General features: G+C 38.7%; 2 non-coding genes across 2 annotated transcripts; one reads left to right on the top strand and one right to left on the bottom strand.

Annotated features, from left to right (window-relative positions):
- Positions 1–4,692: 4,692 nt before the first annotated feature.
- TRNAG-GCC (transfer RNA glycine (anticodon GCC)) lies at positions 4,693–4,763 on the bottom strand. Its single transcript has one exon. It is a non-coding gene; the product is annotated as a tRNA-Gly (tRNA).
- A 1,128-nt stretch (positions 4,764–5,891) lies between these two features.
- On the top strand, positions 5,892–5,965 carry TRNAT-AGU (transfer RNA threonine (anticodon AGU)). Its single transcript has one exon. It is a non-coding gene; the product is annotated as a tRNA-Thr (tRNA).
- Positions 5,966–6,487: the final 522 nt, after the last annotated feature.

Genomic DNA, 6,487 nt, shown 5'->3' with positions numbered 1-6,487 from the left:
TGAACGCAAAACACCAAGCTTGGGGCAACGGTCGGAGCAATGGAAACGGCATCATTCTCAATGAAGACCTGCAAGAGGGCCACTATACCATCTTGGCCCCGGACTCTCCCACCCGGTTGAGTCGGTCTGGGGTCCATGTGACCATCGACATCTTCGTAAGCAACATGGGACACAACATCTCGCAACATGTGGCATTTCAGGAGCTGAGCTCGGACCACTACCCGGTGGTGGCCGAAGTTGGATCCTCGGTAAACCGATTCTAAGCTTCCCGGCGCAACTACCATCGAGTCAACTGGGCGCAATATCAACACTGCGTCGACACAACCATCGAATACGACGTCCGGGGACGTCCGAAGATGTTGACCGGTGTCTACAAACTATCGAGGAGGCAATTTCCCGGGCCAGGGAAAAACATGTGCCAGTATCCAGACAGGTGAGTAACACTCTGAACCTTGACAGCCCTACCAAAGATCTCATTAGACTCCGTAACACCATTCGTAGGCAGTACCAGCGTACTGGCCTGCCTAACTTGAAGACCAATCCAAAGTAACAAATCTAAAGCTGCTTGGCTATATTCAAAATTTATAAAAGTTTTAATGCAGCTGCAAAAATTACCTACAGCTTTATGACGGTCATATACAATGCAAGTCATGGAACATTTTATAGCTATCTACAAGGGGTAAAGCTTATAAAAAAAAACCAACTGATGCTGATGCTATTTTCACTTATTAAAGGTTTTATGATTTCCTTGAAGTATAAAAAAAGCAATATGAATTGCCGTTATAAAACCCAAAAATAAATTCTTATATTGCTATATAAGTAAGCGCAATAAAGCTAGTTGGCCATGAAACAGTTATTTTAAAACAATTATAAGCATTCAGTTGCAACTTGTCAGAAGTGTAAATGTGCGGTTTATTTCTACAACATAGAAAAGAATCAGAACTTTCCGGTACTTCCAAGCGGAGCGCAAAGAAAATCAACAAGATTCTTAGCATGAGCCCGTTTATTTGCTACAGTCAGCCGCAAACCTTCGTGAATAACTCTAACCAAGAAAAAATGCCACTGCATTTTCTGCGGATGTCACAAGCTGTAAAACGTGTGATTCCTCACCATTCACCTTCAAAACACAAGTTCAATGCATTACAAAAAATTATAGAAAAAAACATGTTCCATTAAAATGAAGAAATCTAAAAAACACCAAAATATACCTCTCTCAATATTTGATTTTTTGTTTATCGAGTATTGCTCAATTTTTGCTGAAAATGTCAGGTTGCGATTTTTTGCGCTTTGGGAGATATTAAAGTTCAAAAATTGTGTTTTTTTTGTCGTTTTTTCAACAATATCTTTGAAATTTGAAGCTTAATCCAGTATGTTTCTTGACAAAAGTTATTTATTTAATGTATTTGCATATAACAAAAATACAACATTATATGGTTGTAAGCAAAAAACCGAAACAGAAAGAAAAAACCATATTTTCGACATTTTTTTAACTCCATATAACTTGGAACCAGTAGGCTTTGGAAATTTCACGTCTTTGAAAGAGCTGTTCATTTTGTCAAGATAAACAACTTTGCCGAAGACATCAAGTCTCCAAAACGTCAGCGAAAGAAGTTAGATTGTGGCGCCATCTTTGCGGAAGAGTTTTGAACTATTTGTTTATGTCAATAGATGGTCCTTATTATGATGAGAAACTTTGCCCAAGGCACCAAGTCGCGGAAATGCTTCGTTTCGGAGTTTTTAATTTTGCTCCGCTAGGTTGCATTCCTGACCCAGTGTGCAATGTAAGCATTAGACATTTTAAGAAATTGCGCTTGGTGTTTTTCTTGCCTGCTGTCCTCTGTCGCAATATTGTCATTATGAAAATGCCATTGGCCTTGGAATAAAATCCAAGAAATTTCAATAAAATAATGGCTTAATTAGATATCCGAAATGATTTCCAGTGTGCATTGGTATGAATTTATTTATTGAGATCTAGTCTCTGTAAAATTAAGATGATTCCATTAAATTAGCAATCTTTTTTGTTAACTTGAATTATTTTGGAGGCGCATTTATTTAACGCTCGTATTATCCCAATATACACAATAACATTTCAAGTGCATATGTTTTGGAACTTCCAAAAAGTAACATATATTTTCTTTAAGATTTTCACTAATGTCGCCATAAAACAAAATTGATTACATGGTGTGATCTTGACACCAACACTCAAACCTATTTTTACCGCTAAAGATTTCCATATGGAAAAAAAACAAAGTTTCAGCAGAACAGAAAAACAACAAGCTAATTTATGGCGGTTGCTTTGAAGCCAATAAAAATTAAATTGGCTTTATAACTGATTTTCACCGAAGCGTAATAAAACTGCTTGGATACAATATTACTCTTAAATAGGCTATGAGAACCTTTTGTAGAGCATGAGGCTTTCTGACAAAAGGTTTTAAGACAGCTTTATTGTGATTCTCAAACATGCTTTATAAACCTTATCAAGAGTGGTCCACTAAGCTGCATGACGATCTTATAGCGGTTATCAAAAGGTTGTGCTCAAAAACCACTAATAGAGTGCAATAAAACAAGAAATGCTACTTGGGATGTCTAAGTATGAATTTATTCTTTGTTGATTTTGAAATTAAAGTTATAAATCATATATTTTGTAATTATTGTTGACATGAGCAACCAAAAAAATATCGTGTATGTATGTAGGTTAAATTACTTCATTCACAATGTATTCGCACACTACTCTGTCAAATAAAGTAACAGGTTTGATGTTTGGAAGAATGCCTCTGGAGTTGATACCTTCCTCCTTAGCATTCACCAGATGCAGATCAAAACATCGATAAAACTACAACAGCTAAAGGTTAATACGATTCAATTAAACCTCCACCACAACCAAGCTCATCTAGCTGAAAATTAGTTCCACTGCCAAACTTTTATCCTTCCCAATTGGGATTTCTGGTTACGGGTAACTTCTCCGAAAACGAACGACGTTTAATCCTTCTCGACCCTCGAAGAGTTATCATTCTTCTGCGTTCCCCCGACATCCCCGACCCGGTCTGTCATCTACCATTAACGTTCAAATTAATTAAAAATTAAGTCAAGCATTTATGATTTCACCTCACTCGGATCCCCCTTCCTGCCGAGTTCTGTTTGGGTTCTTGATTTTTGATTTTTCTATCTTGCCACGTCCGTCCGTTCGTCCATTTGTTCGCCTTTCTTCCTTCCATTGCAAAGGTTTTTCGGTTCACCCCGAAGCCCTGATGATTCCCTGGTAGGATTTTCCACCGGGTGTAACTTTTCGTTCGACGGTCTTCCTCCCTACCCGGCGTCACCCAGTTGTTTGTCGTCTGTCGTCCAACCGATTGAGAGAGGTGATCATTCTTTTGTCGTCTCCATACCGTCTTTCGTTTGGGGTCCCCTTGAAACACTCTTTTGAGTAGCTACCTTCGTCACGGGATGGGTGGACGAACGGACACAGTGTTGACTTACTTATGGACGGTGTTCCTTTGTCCAGAAAAGACACATTCTATCCTGCTGGGGCGGTAGACGATGCCCATCTCAAGGCACACCGCCATTATTCCGAATGCGAGCAGGAGAAACGGGTCGCTTTTCATTTGTACGGGTCATTAAATAATGTAGAAAGACAAATAGAGCTTTAATAATGGATTCGATGGTGGTTTTCGGTGACATGTAGTACCTACCGCACACAAACACACTTAACCCCCGTCCCACTTGGACTTACTGTTCGGTAGCTTTTGATAGGTAGTACCCTTCAGAGGGAAAGAAGGTCAAAGGTGAGTCAGTGTGCAAGGGCGCTGAGAAATAGGTAGGAGGACGCACCGTGCGAATATAGCGCACACGTAGTTAGCGCTAGATTTGGCGTAAATTCACGCGAAATTTCGTGAAAATTTGAGCGTGATATCGCATAAATCAGCAACGTTGTGTACAAGATTGCAAATATTTTCGTTACTTGTGCTAATTATAACTTAAAATTTACCGAAAGGAGATTTTTTTTTCTGTGCAGAGTAGAATTATTTATAGTAGGCAGTTGGTAAGAATCGATCTATTAAAAGAGCGTTATACCGCGGATACACTTGCATGACAATCTATGAACATGAGCATTATTTGTATAATAAATTATGAGCAAATCTAAAAACTGTGCAAGTGTGACCAGAGTTGTGCTCATAATTAATAACACAAATAATGGTCATACAAGTGAATCCGCTGCTTTAAAATACCAAGACGCAGTGCTGCAAAATCTCGACAGTACACGGTGATATTGACGATTCTGCTTTGGTCACTCATTTGAGCTAACAGTAATAGTCAAGACAAACCATGTCAATTGTCAATGACAATGCTGTCAGTGACGAACATGTGCAACTTTGTTTATTAGCTAAATTTGCAACGAAATTAAATGACTTGAGCAAAACAATTACATGGATCGATTTTAGTGAACAAGTATATACGTCCTGAACTACTTGGATGACAATAATGTGACACAGAATGTACTAAATTACACTTTTTGTTACCAGGTGAATCTTTGTCATTGACGAAAAAATGAATGAGATTTTGACGAAGGTTTTTTTGAGGATCAAGTCTGTCAGTGACTATGTGACGAACAATTTTGTCAATATCGCGCGAAAGTCTGTCAATGACAATGACAAATCTCAGCACTGCCAAGAGGTTAAAAAAAAAGAGTTACATTGCATCGGCCGGGAATCGAACCCGGGCCGCCCGCGTGGCAGGCGAGCATTCTACCACTGAACCACCGATGCTCGTATATACAAGGAAATGAGTAAACATCAATAGGAAATATACATTTTACACCCAAATAAATTGATGATATTTCAAGTATGACACATTTGAAAGCCGTCGTGAAACTCATCCAACCGAATCACCTCCAACCGGGAGAACGGTCGCACGCATCATAAAAAAATAACTGTCTTTACCGCATCGCAAGCAGCATGCACGACTGTTCAGATGTCGGCTTATCGATGGCGTTGCTTGACGAAATTCAAACCAAGACGACGACACAGATTGCCAGAAATCCAGAGTTATTGATTTATGATACTTTGCCACTTCTACGGCAATAAGTTAATTAATTAAACTAAATGAGATTTTTTTTTCCACGAAATGACTGTTCGTTCCACCCGGAACAAAAATTCGTCAATACGTTTCCATACACTCTTGCTTCACGCTGTGGATCGGTCTGGTTCGTTACCGGATGAAACGCACTTATTTTCGGATTGCTTTATGGGTAAGAATTAATAAAGTTAACAGACACGCTTTTGTTCTCTTGAAGTGCTAAATAGCATGGCTCAAATGCTGTGCCTTCTTGTTTTTATTGCCGTTGACGACATGTCAAAGTGGTGGCAGTAAACGAGATCTTTTCAGTTCAAGTGCTGTAAAGAAATGATAAAATCGATGTTTTTCCATTCCGATTCAAGTGAAACCAGATCGAACCACAATTCAGGGCGGTCCGAACCACAAATTACTTTCATATTAAAACATTGAACATAAATGTGTAGGGAACATGTGACTGGCCAAGTATTTGGTCAATTAAAAAAACGCTACGAGGGGAGAGGAGCCTAAAATATGCTACGTTATTTAAGGACGCTTTCTTAACCCTTTGAACCCGGTGGGGTCATATATGACCCCAATTTAGAAATGGTTGTATAACATCATTAAATTACAGATATCTACTCGCCACATCAAGAGCAAAAAAAGTTAGGGTTCAAAGGGTTAATGGTTGTATATACATACTCTGGTTGTTTTGATACTCTTATAAGTAAACATAACTAGAATAATTATCATTTACTAATGACGTTTTCGTTTATGCGGTGTAGCGCCAAAAGTGTAGCTGCCGCCTCTTGTTCAGCACCGCTAAAACAAAAGTGATATAAGGCGCCGTGGCTTAGTTGGTTAAAGCGCCTGTCTAGTAAACAGGAGATCGTGAGTTCGAATCTCGCCGGAGCCTTGTCGGTATTATTTTATAAAGATTTTGTGAGAGCGCTATTACTTAAGCTTTAATCACAAACAATCAGACATATCAAGAGCAAATTTTCATTACGTCGAATGTAACAAAGGTAAAAACAAAGTCGAGCTATCAGTGTCAATCGATGCTCCTGCTATTACACTATATACTATCCGAATATAGGATAACATCCCATTTTTAAATTTATTTACCAGTCAAATTGCTTTTTGACGTAATCACCTTCCGATCAAAATAGTTTTCGATGTTACTTAAGTCACCCGATTTCTATGGAGATGCCGTTTGCCTTAAGTAACAGCGCTGAGAAACCCGTGGAAAGTGTACGTTCGTCGTTTCGCTTTCTCATTATTAAAGTGAATAAATCGAACTGTTTGTTGCTAAGATGATTTCTATGGTCCTAAAATGATGAATGGGCTGCACGTAAGGAGACATAATTGATAATTCTCTCGAATATCATGGTAAATACACTTTGACTTAAGTAACAATAGGGGCCACCAAACTTTTGAC

Source organism: Ochlerotatus camptorhynchus, unplaced genomic scaffold (assembly GCF_037179485.1).
Source record: "Ochlerotatus camptorhynchus isolate MF236.1 unplaced genomic scaffold, CSIRO-AGI_Acam_v1.1 ptg000626l, whole genome shotgun sequence".
Lineage (NCBI taxonomy): Eukaryota > Metazoa > Arthropoda > Insecta > Diptera > Culicidae > Ochlerotatus > Ochlerotatus camptorhynchus.
The sequence above is the reverse complement of the archived record's forward strand: the minus strand, read 5'-3'. Positions and strand labels throughout refer to the sequence as shown.